Here is a 12,304-nt window from a genome sequence, read left to right as displayed (position 1 = left end):
ACGGCATGAGGCTGCAGTTTTAAGCAGGGTTGCCAGGGAAGGTCCTCCAAGAAAGCAGTGTTTGAGCTCTGCAGCAGGCGAAGGAATGGGCTGCGGGCTCTCTGACGGAAGTGCTTACCTCACTGCGGAAACAGCAGGGTCAAAGGGCGGCTCTCAATGCTGACCTTTCAGGTCCTGGACAAGGCCATCAAGCAGGCCCTGCCTTCTCGTGGGCACATACTCCTCCCTTCCAGTCCCTTCTCATCCTTCAGGTCTGGCTCCTCTGTGCTGCTCATGACATCCCAGGGCACCGGGCACTCCCGCCATGTCCACAATGACGCCCCGACCAGGGCTGGGAACTGAGGCTGCAACCGAGGCACGTGCCCTTGACTGGAATCGAACCCGAGACCCTTCATTTCACAGGCGGACGCTCTAACCACTGAGCAAACAGCCAGGGCCACTTGATACATATTTGCTGAACAAAAGAATAACTATCGCATTGGGGACAACCTACATGTTATGGCCCAACTCGGTTCAAATGCAAAGGGCCAGTGAAGACACCTTTACAGGCGGTAGGTGCCGACCTCCAGAGGCCTGTCCCCTGTGTGGCTCTGGCTCCTCATCCCCGAGGGCTGACTTGCTGGGGTTGCATACATTAGTGTGCCATGAGATCACCCTGGGCGTGGACTTGATCATTTCCATATTTTCTAGGAGACTCACTCTCAGAAGTCTGTTTCTCTGGACTGTCAGAAACATCCCCTCCCATAGCATTTATATTACTTTTAAGTATTAATGATGAATTAATGGTTAGTGTGTCCCCACAAACAGCCATCATTCCAATGAACATCCACACCCTTTTCCTTTGTTTTGAAATATGGCTAGAGTTAAAGACAAACACATAGCCAATTTTTTCTTTTTTGGTTATCTCAGCCATAGCTGATTAGCTTCTCCGGGTGAGATAGCCCTTCCCTGTTTCTAGATCCAATGAACGAATTTTGTCCAAGCTAGAATCAGCAAAGCATTTCAAGCTTTCTAGCTTCCAAAATCATTCATGAATCACTGGGTGGAATAGTAGAAATCTGACAGTACTGATTTAAGGGAAATTTCTCCATTATCTCCAAGAGACAATTTTGTGATGGGCTGGGGACAAACAGCATAGCCAAGTTGGGCTGGAATTATTGTAACTCCTCATGTGGGGTTCAGATTGAAGAGTGGGGAGTTGGGAGACTTTGAGAAAGTCCCTTCAAAGCACTTGGCCTATAAATCTTTTGATACAACAATTCTCTTGACTATATGGCTCATCTCTCGAACATCTAGGGGCCATCAATTCTAGCTTAATGGAATGTTTTCAATGAAGGCTCTGTCGTCACTGGAATGTGAAGTACTGTTTGCTTATTATGTTCAAGAGTTCTAACAAATAAATGATAGTGAAAGGGGGCTTGGGAGATGGGAGGAAAGGAAAGATGAAATATATAAAGAGGATTCTGAGAGGTAGTGAGAAGAGGAGAAAAAGAAAATTGAAACCAGGAAAGAAAGCTATGCTTTGGGGCTGTTTATTTTTTAAAAATATATTTTTATTGATTTCGGAGAGGAAGGGAGAGGAGACAGAGAGATAAAAACATCAATGATGAGAGGAAATCATTGATCTGCTGCCTCCTGCACACCCCACACTGGAGATCGAGCCCACAACATGGTCACATGCCCTGACCGGGAATTGAACTGTGACCTCCTGGTTCATAGGTCGACGCTCAACCACTGAGGGGTGGTTTTTCACTGATTCATTAAATTGATATTTACTGAGTGATAGTGTATGTGTCAGACAAACAAACACATAAATAAGCAGGATTTTAGGGAGTGATAAATCTGAGAAGACAATGAAATGATGACAGGATGGAGGTTGATGGGGAAGGGGTGGGACTTGCCTTTGGGTGATCAGGGAAGACCTCTCTGAGGAGGTGACATTTGAGCAGAGAGCTGGGTGACAATTAGGAGCTATTCCTGGAAGGATCTATCTTTAGCAGTCAGTGTAGCTGATTATTCAGAGGTGAGACCAAGCAGGGATTCTTTGAAAAGGAAAGTAGAATTCCTGATGTGTGCCTGTTCTGCCCCAGCCTCCTGGGCCCCACCCCTGACCATGTGAGGCACCCCTCTCTTTTCTGAGCCATCAGAATGGACACTTGCAGCTCTTGGGCTATTTTGAGAGCAAAGACTGCAGAATAAGTAGCGAACAGAAGTCAAGGTCTCTGAAGGTGTAGAAGGGAGAAGAAAACACAAAGTTAGCCAGAAGGGTGAAGGTGGGGGAAGTAGAAGAAGCCAGAGATGCCTGGAGCTTTTTTGTTTCGTTTATGTGCATGCTGTAGTGGGGATGATCACAGCACGGATGGACGGGTGAAATGTTGAGCAGAAAGTCAAAACCCCTTCCTTCACCTGTACATACTTTAATATTTCTATGTCCTGCTAAAAACACCTGGAAGCCTTTCCCTTCAGTAAATGAAACAATAAAGATTAATGAGCGAATGGGGTAAAGCTGATTTGAATTGCACAGAAGGTGTTGCGTAAGTTCTTGGCATTTAAAACGTTATCTGACATTTAAAGGGAGATGACTGCTAATGAATTCAAGATCTAACACTCCGAGAGGCTGAGCCATGGAAAATCCAGGATTATTATCTTGCTGTAAACATGATGTGATTCAGTTGAAAGCCAGAACAAAAGAGAACCATCAGCTGTATACCAATATCCATATGCACACGCATATATAATGCAGCCAAACTTACAGAGGTCGTCCTCAAATTAAATATCATTTCCTTTCTTACTCTTGGATTATAACATCTGAGCTACAGACTCAAGGAGAAATGCTTCTCCCCAACAATTTTCCTCCTCCTTCAACGTGTGTATTTTGAAGGGTCACTACCGTGGGCTGGCTCTACACAGTCATTGGGATGTGTTACCATAAGGAGGAAAGGAGATGCTAAACCCAACCAGCTAGATCTCCACCCATGGGTCCCACAGAGCCACCAAAGATACGGATCTGTCCTACAGGCGTCTCTCAGGCCTTCCTCTTCTCTCACTCCTTTCTAATTGGGGTTCCCCATCTCTGAAGCTGCGGCTTAATGGCTCCAAGAAGAGCTATTGTCTCTCATTAACGAGGCTGCAACGCTCTCGCTGTCTAACTGCCTCCCACGCAGCGCACAACTTCATTCTCCTGGGAGCGAGCTGCCAAGAGTCTCTGGGAACTTGTGGGCAAGCTGAGCTGGAGGAAGAAAACAGAAGGCAGGAGGGCCTTTGGAGCCAAGATCTGAAATGTGCCGGAGCACACACCTCACCATTATCTTCACACATGGAGGGCAGGGGCGGGAGGCCTTTGCCGAAAGCCTTATGGGGTCTATCAAGTTGTCAGTTGAAACCTCTGTGCACACAGGGCGTGTGTCCCCCTCCTGTGAGCAAACAAAAGGAGCAGAGCCAGTCTCTCCTTAGGACCCCTGGGCCCCCTACTTGGCTGAGAGTCTGTCCCTCCACTTCCCTGGGTGGATGGGGGAGGAGAGGCTCTGGGTCCCAGTGGGGATGGATAGATCTGAGAGATTTAGTTATTGGGACTTGGTGGGGAAGGGGACCTGAGATTCCAAGCTTCCCGTTGGCCATGTCCCCTGATGGGTGGTGGGGACCAAATCCTGGAAAGGGCCGCGCCTGCCTGGAGCTGTGCAAGCTTCCCTGTGCTTGGCCTTCTCAGGCTGTTGTTTCTTGCCCATGGCAGCCTGCGGGCCTGTAAGTGGGCAGTAGGGATGGGGTCACAGGTGGGGCTGAGGGGGGCAAGGAACTCTTTTGGGCTCCTATGACGGGGCTGCCTGGAGGGATCCGAGTGGACAAGTGGCTTCTTATATCCTATCCAGTTGGAGGGGACCTCGCTTGTGCAAGGCCGGCCACCCTGGCCACGCCCAGGTCCTACTCTGAGACCTCATCTCTAGGTTTCCTTGGCCTCTCTGCATGGCTTCTTTGTGAGGAGCAAAAGAGATTCCAAACCACAGTGTGGCTCCACTCAGCACAAGTCTGCTCAGTGGTTCCTGTGACAGCCACCTGGGTTCAGCATGCTCCTCTTAGCCACCTGCCATCCTGGCCTACTCTTCATCTTCTAAGGGCAATTTGGTGGTGCTGGAAATGGGCTGAGTGACAGCTTTAGGACAACTTCAGGAGATGCAGTTTGTTTGGAAGCCAGAGAAGAGCTTTCTTGTTCCTCCCTGTCATGAATTTTGGTCTCCATCCACTTTTGTACGCCTCGAGCCAAGGGAAGGAGATTTACATCCTGAGTGTTTAGCACGTTAGCAGAATAGCTAGCAAACTTTAGGCTAGGAAGAGAAGGGCCGCAACCTCCCATCTCAGCTTTTGTGAGGGACTCACTGGGTAACTTTTGCCAAGTTGTTCAGCTTTCCGTGCCTCAGTTTCCCTACCTCACTGTTCTCCTCAGGGAGTTTTTGAATCTTGAAACCCAGGACACTTTAATTCCCGGGCGTCCACTATCTGGAAAGAAGTCTTATCTGCGAATTCTAATTGATATTGTTCTCAGTTTAATTAAGTGCTTTGTTGACACAACAGAATCATTGTTTATCTGGCTTAGCAGGAGCTGGAGGAGAAAAATTTTAAGCCAAAATAGTGATCTCTCCTGCCCCAGGGGAGGTAGAAAGGAGCTTTTGCTGTGAGGGGGCGTCTGGCTGCATTCAGGCTGGGACTTGGCCTGGTTTGGAGATGACGCACCCTCTTTTAGCCTGGGAGGTGGGAGGTGGGAAGGGGAGGTGGTGGGTACAGGGTGGGAAACCGGAGCAAGTCCCTGGCTCCTTCTAAGCCCCGACTTCACTTTAACCCCAATTTGTGGGCCTTCCTGGTTATGTCAGCTCTGGCGTGACTTTTCCGATCTGACAATGGAGAGATAGGGACTCTCAACTTGCAAATCGATTCCACTCTGAAAGGTCATTTAGAATCAGTTGATTTTCACTAGAAAAAGAAATGTTACCCGTGGTATTTGATTCCCACATTGGCCCATAAAAGTTTATCTAACCCATAATTTACTGGACAAGGAGTTGAACTAGTCCCGGTAATGCTGGGACTGAGGAGGCTGCGGGGAAAGGAAGAAAGATGTCCTTTCCCTCTCTTTCCTGCCCCCTCCCCTCGACTGGCCTCCCTGCTGTCCTCTGGCCTCTAACTTTTTCTCAGCAGCCTGTGCTGTGGGGGCTGGGGCCCTGCTGGACGCAGTGCTTCCAGCTCCCAAATTCCCTGCCCCCACTCTGCCCCCTGGCCCTTAGGTGCAGAGCAGAGATCGATTAAAAGAAGGTTTACAGTGAGAGATGAGAAACCCAGAGGAGTCTCGAAGAGGCAGAACTGTAAGCAGTGGAGCAAAATTCCAGACAGCATGGAGGATCCTGGAGGGGTTGGGGGTAGGGCTTGGGGGAAACAGTTGGTGGATTGGCTCAGAGTCCTGCCTTTCAAGCTTCTCTCTTTCCTTCTCTGAACCCTTCGATGGTACACAAGCTCCAAGCTCTGTTTTAGAATGGCTTTCAAGGCAGAGGGCGGGGATAGAGGAATAGTTACTATTGTAATTTATTGGGTTTGCTTAGTGACAAGCATTGTGCTAATCCCTTTCCATATCTTGTTTCATCTAATCCTTGTCATGACCCCATGAGGAAATATTATCCTTTGCAGATGAGGAAATTGAGCCTCAGAGCGTTCAATAACCCGCCTGCCACCCCAGGGACAGTACAGAAGAAGCTGGGATCTCAGTGCAGCTTGATGGGGTTCCCAAACCTGTAGGCCTCTTGGTTAGCACAGGCCACATGCTGAACTGGGCCCTGTCTGTCATGACATCTGTCTTCTCATCTGCAAAAATGAGGACAATAACTGTATCTACTTCATAGGGATGCTGTAAAGGTTAAGCGAGAGAATCCTAAACCCTTCACATAGTTAACCTCAAACACATTGGCTGTTAGGACCACTTAAAAATATCCTCTCCAGACAATGGGGAGGGAACTGTTGAAGCTTATGACAGGTACATGGAGATTCATTACACTATTCTCTCTACTTTTGCATATGCTTCAAATTTTCCATAATAAAAATACAAAAGAAAAATAATTAACTAGGCACATATTATGTGTCTGGTTGGAACCTACAGCCAGCAAATCAATAAACTAAGACTTACTGGAATAAATAATAGTCTAAGTAAACATTCAACAAATGAAAGCCTTGATTTTGTAATTAGAAACAAATCCCGCTCTCTGTAAATTATCCTTAAATTGTCAATGAGGTTTTTGGGCTGACAAAGTAATCCTGTGGTTGAACCAAAAGATGAAGTTTGCTTAGATCTTCAAAAAACCTTTGCAAAGTTTTACAACCAAAGCTATTTAGGAAACCAGGGAGAGAGGAAGGGGGATGGAGAATGGAGCTTGGGGAAATGCTGTACCAGGTGTTCAGAAATGAGGAACACAGGGTGGGAAATACAGCATACTTCTCTAGACGGGGAAACGCAGACAGTTAATTCTCCTGCAGATCAGTGCTAGGCCCAATCTTACCCATCAGCCTCAAAAACATCTCTAAGAAGGTGGCCCAATGACATCTTCAATCTGCACACAACCCAAAGCTTTTCCAGAGGGTGAAATACCAAATTGTGGCAACCAACAGAAGGAAGTATCTGGGGATTGTGGGATTGTTAGAGAAATGTCATCTGAACTTCCACATCATTATCACTGGAAATAAAACAAGCACAATCTCCAAATCCAATTTAGAAGATTAGGGGCTTTTTCTACCCGGAACATGGACCTTATGGCCAACAAAAGATTTATCTATCCTACCCCATAGCTACCATGTGCCAGGAACTGTGCTAAACGCTAAACACATGGGATACAAAGGTGAGTAGGCAATTTAGAAAGAAAGTCTGTCCTTACAGAGAGTCTAGCTTGTCCTTTTAGATATCAGTCAAAAAGTTCAACAGAAGGTAGGGTATCAGAAGGACACTGAAAAGGCTATCTTTGTATCTTTGTACAAAAACTTAGTGTGTCTACAGGTGTGTGTGTGTGTGTGTGTGTGTGTGTGTGTGTGTGTGTGTTTTCTTTGTCCTGAAAGAGGAAGGCTGAAAGGCGATATGAACACCATCTGTGAAACCACCGAGGAAACAGATGGGGTAAACATAGGTTTATTCAACCTAAATCCCAGTGCACTAGAATTACAGGCTACTCTTTGAAAGCCAAAAGAGGTAAATTTAGACCACAGAAGATCAAATATGAATTTCTACTGTTGTAAACTCATGAAACCGGAGGTCAAGAGAGATAATCTGGGCCGAAATAGAAGTGGCTTTGTGAAATGGGGAAAAGGGACGCGAGTCCAGTGTGACAGGATTTTAGGACACTACCAAAGTTCTAATCCCTACAAAGCAACAAAACCAAACCCAAGATAAAGCCTGTGAGAAAGGATGTTTGCTCTCTCTCACGGAGAGAAAGCGGACTCTGAAATCTGGTGAGGTTTCTTTCTTACTTTAAACAAAGAGATGCAACGATTCTGGGGTAAGCTAATTAGGGCTTGAGCTTGTCCTTTGATACTCTTTACTGACAACCTCTCTGACCTGACAGCTCTATAAACCAGTGGGCTCAGCGCCCCTCCCGCCCCAGGATTACAGAGAGAGATCTGGATGGACAAGAGAGTTTTATACTTTGAGATGCAAACTTTTCAGAAAAAGAGGCAAGTTCATTGTTCCCAAGGCCTAAGATCAGAGGCATAGAATGCTGAAAGGGATTGAGATCCTTAACAGGAGAATTCTGATAGCCCTATCCAACAATCTAATAAAACCTAATGAATGTTAAATAATTTTAACAGAAGTTAAAAAAATAATGGCGCTATGGTGTTGACCCTTGTTTAGTTTTCTGTACACTTGTTTTCTGTGACCCCCTCAGTTATTTTAAGCCAGACTTAAAACCAGGCGTCCTCATGATCTATTTTTCCTTCTTACATGGGGAATTTTGAAAAAAAGGAAAAACAGGCAGACTGAAAACAAAAAAACTCAACCTAACACATCCTTAGTTTCAAATTAGCATGACTGCACTTTTTTGAATGCATTATATGCAAGTCTTTTCCTTACAGATTCATTTTAAGAAATGTATTTTTTTTATTGATTTCAGAGAGGAAGGGAGAATGAGAGAGACAGAAACATCAATGATGACAGAGAATCATTGATTGGCTGCCTCCTGCACACCCCCTACCAAGCAAGGATCAAGCCTGCAACCCGGGCACGTGCCCTGACCGGGAATCAAACAACAACCTCCTGGTTCATGGCTTTATGCTCAACCACTGAGCCACGCTGGCCGGGCTATACATACATTTTTACAAACATATTGCAGCAGTCACGGTTGACATCACTTTGACTTCCATTTTTAAAGTCACATTGGTAGTTCTCAACTGGCTGGCGAGGTCTGGAGACATCTGTGGATGGTCACACCTGGGAGAGTGTTACTGGCCTTTAGTGAGTAGAGGCTCGGGATGCTGCTCAATAACCTACAATGTACAGGAAAACCCACGCCACGAAGTCTCTCTGGCCCCACATGCCAGTGGTGTTGAGGTTAAGAAACCCTGCGTCGTACCATTAGTATTAAATCACAATTTCTAGCTGGAACAAGCATCGTTTTTTAATGCCTGAGTTAAACCCCTCACTGAGAGGGATATGTCACAGTTAACGCTCCCATGTTGGACTATTATAGGCTGTTGCCCATATTTCTCTATTATAGATAAGGCTGCACTAGACATCTTCACTCACTTTTTTTCCTGCTGAATTATTCCCTTAGGATAAATTCCCAGAAGTCAGAAACAGTGAATCAATGGCTATCAATATTTTTTCCTGTTTTCACAAGTCATATTGCCATTTTGCTTTACACATGGATTGAAACAGATGACACCCCACCAGGAGTGTGCGGGTTTTACCCAAACCTTGGCAGTACTGGGTGTTGCCTTTTAAAAAATCGAGAGGAGACGCGCATCTCAAATAGAGCATTGATCTCCAGTTTGCCTCAATTTGCATTTAAATTGCCACGCAGGAGGAATATTTTCCCATACTTGCTTTCTATCACTATTATTGTTTGCCTTTTGCTTATTTTTCCAGGTCCTCAATGTTTTCCTTTTAAAGTTGAACGTGATCTTTACTGAGTACAGATAATAATGCTGTTTTAGGGAATGCAATTATTTTTAAACTTAAAAAGTTTTACTTTCATCCTCCTGCCCGCCCCCCCCCAACAGCATAGATATGTTAATGTTTCCTCCTAGAATTGCCATTTACAATTTTAATACTCTCGTTAGGTGCTGGTCACCTCACCCGAGCTGCAGCCTCCGCACAGGGAGGCCCTGGGGAAGGGGACCGCGTCGCCGCGATTGATGTCAGCCACCAGGTAGGGACCGCACTGGCCTCTGACCGTATCCCAGGCACGAAATTTCTCTTAATCAAATGAAAGGCCTCAGGAGGTGCCACGAGGCAGGAAGGGGACTACATGTGAAGGAGGCGATCACATTCCGTGAGGAGCTGCAAGGACCCGCATTAAAGAAGGGCACCATACCTTTAGGACCTCAGCACGGGCAGCGCGCCGTCTGCAGCTGTTATTAATATGCAAAAAATGCCTTATAAATACTTGATTCTGTTCGCAGTGGGGAGGCCGTTCGTTTGAAAGAGGAAGTGGGAGCTTGGAGTGGAAACACGACTGCTTGTCTCCTTTTCCTTTTTTCATTGCTCTTTTCATCTCCACATCCCCCTTGTAGTTTTCTGCCCCCTCCTCCCCCGCGACTGCACCCCCCTCCTCCAACTCCTAGGAAGTGGTTGATGTCAGCTGCTCCTCTCATTTCTATTTGTGGATGCTCCTCCGAGGCCCTGGTCCGTCGCCAGGTGTGGAGGGGTGTCTCAGGAGCTAGGCCACGATTTGCCATCCTGTGCATTGGAGGCAGGAGCCCCAGATCTTCCTGCCCCCTTCCCAGCGCAGACCCCGCTTAGGAGACGCACAGCAGAGGCGTTTAGATCCAGGCAGTACCGCCCGGCCAGCGTGGCTCAGTGGCTGAGCATCGACCAGTGAACCAGGAGGTCACGGTTCGGTTCTCGATCAGGGCACATGCCTGGTTGCGGGCCCATCCACAGTGTGGGGCGTCCAGGAGGCAGCCAATCAATGATTATCTCCCATCCTTGATGTTTCTACCTCTTTCTCCCTCTCCCTTCCTCTCTGAAATCAATAAAAAAAAAAGTATATATATATATATATATATATATATATATATATATATATATATATATAAAATAAATCCAGCCAGTAGGGGGCATCCATAGGCAGCCTCCGGAACCGGTGCATCCATGAACCCAGTCACGTCTGCCAAGCACCCGCTGGCTTGCTCTCTTACCCACCCCTCAGAAGTTATCTCCCAATTCTGGGTCTGTGACTTCTCCCTAAAGCGCGGGGCTGCCAAAGCATCCCACCTTTGGGGTTTTTGCTCCCCTTGCAGCCAGCGCCGTGATAAAAATGTAAAAGCATTTTATGTGACTGAACTCCAAATATGGGAAGACCCCAGTGCGGGAGGGAGAGGATGAGTCAGTGGGGAATTCGCGGACAGGAAGGAAGAGCAGAAACTGCTGATGCTGATAAAGATCAATTTTGTGTGATACCCTAGCCTGCTTCAGAGTGGAAGGCGACAGGGAGAGGAATCCATCAAGGTACGTAACTGAAATCTGCTGGGCAGAAATTTGTTTCTAAATCCTTTCCAGATGCTTTATAGTAACTCGAAATTAGTCATTTACATGGAGTAGGCTGAGGAAGTAGTTAAAATCGAAGTCAGTGATTAATCTAATAAAGGGCCATTAGCCTCAAGAAGTAAGGGGGGTCGGCAAGGAGGGTGCCACCCCGACTCTACCTCCATTTTCTCTGTGTTTAAGGGCTGGTGGGGCCCCCTAGACTTTTTCCTTAAGTGGTTTTCCTTTTGGGGGGTGCTGCTAGAGGAAAGAAGGCAATTGGCTCTGGGGGGAACGACCCCCCTCTTTTCACGAAGGGGGCACGTGAAGTTCTCAGAGCAGCTGGTTTTGCCACAGCTTCACGGGCGACCCCAGGGTTAGAGTGTCAGACCCTTGGCCTGGTGTTCCTCTGACTGCAAGGTTAACAGTTCCGTCTAGGACTTCATTTGGCACGACTGAGCCCCTTTTTCATGGCAGGTGATGCCAATTCTCCTGAAACACAGCCACGGGGCTGGGTGAATGTGGAGCGTGTTTAGGGTGTGTGAGGTATTTGCAGGGCCTTTGGAGTTGTGGAATTACCAAAACAGAGCATATGGCCTTAGCCAGTTTGGCTCAGTGGATAGAGCATTGGCCTGAGGACTGAAGGGTCTCAGGTTTGATTCTGGTCAGGGGCACGTGCCTGGGTTGTGGGCTCGATCTCCAGTAGGGGGCGTGCAGGAGGCAGCTGATCAAGGATTCTCTCTCATCACTGATGTTTCTATCTCTCTCTCTCCCTCTCCCTTCTGCTCTGAAATCAATAAAAATAGATTTTAAGGAAATATATAGCATATTATCTTTTCCATAGTTACAGACTGTCTTAGAAAAGCTTCTCGATCCCGTATAAAGTGTGTCTTCAAAGTGGGAATGTAAAAAAAATAAATAAATAAGCAAACGTTGGTTGTGTGGATCCTCAGTGGTGGGAAGGGATGGCTCAGCGGAGGCCTGATCCAGGCCTGGGTGTCTAACAGGGAAAGTTCGGGTCTTCCCACAGAGCCAGCTAGTCGCACAGATGAAAACAAAAACGACTTTTATCAGAGTTTAAACAAATCTATGAAAATGTATATTTAAGATTGTTTTTTAATGAGTGTGAGGGAAGAGGTGGAAGTCGGGCTGTGGCAGGAAGTGGGAGGTAAGAGAGAAGAGAGATCAAGCGCCCTTGTCACACCAGGGACCGACCTGAGAGGAGGGAGCTGGGTGGCTCCTGCTTCAGGGTCTGGGAACCCTGAGCAGCGGCAGGGATTCCCCTGAGTTGTCTCCCCAGAGAGTTGGAAGATAGTTCCAGCCTCAAAGCTTCAAATGAAGGAACAAAATTGCAAATATTTGTGAACATATGCCTTTGAATCACTGATATTCCTAACCTACCTGGATGCAGCCTTTTTCTCCTTTCTTTAAGGTGTCCTTGTGTTTTTTTTCTTGATAGCTCTGTCCCCCCCCCCCCCCACACACACACATTAGGAATGAGAATTGGAGTGGAAAAAACAGGCCCATTGCCACAAAGTCTGAGTGCTCCCAGCCTCAATGGATGGTACCTTTCTTTGTTCTTTGTTCCCTTTTTGATGTTGC

General features: G+C 46.8%; 1 protein-coding gene across 1 annotated transcript in view; it reads right to left on the bottom strand.

The window, feature by feature from the left end:
- The window catches only part of KIAA2012, a 97,317-nt gene that overhangs the window by 37,932 nt on the left and 47,081 nt on the right, over positions 1–12,304 (bottom strand). The window lies entirely within an intron of this gene.

The sequence above is a fragment of the Myotis nattereri genome (genome assembly GCF_964212035.1).
Source record: "Myotis nattereri genome assembly, chromosome: 7".
NCBI classification, from domain to species: domain Eukaryota; kingdom Metazoa; phylum Chordata; class Mammalia; order Chiroptera; family Vespertilionidae; genus Myotis; species Myotis nattereri.
This window is presented reverse-complemented; position numbering and strand designations above follow the sequence as displayed.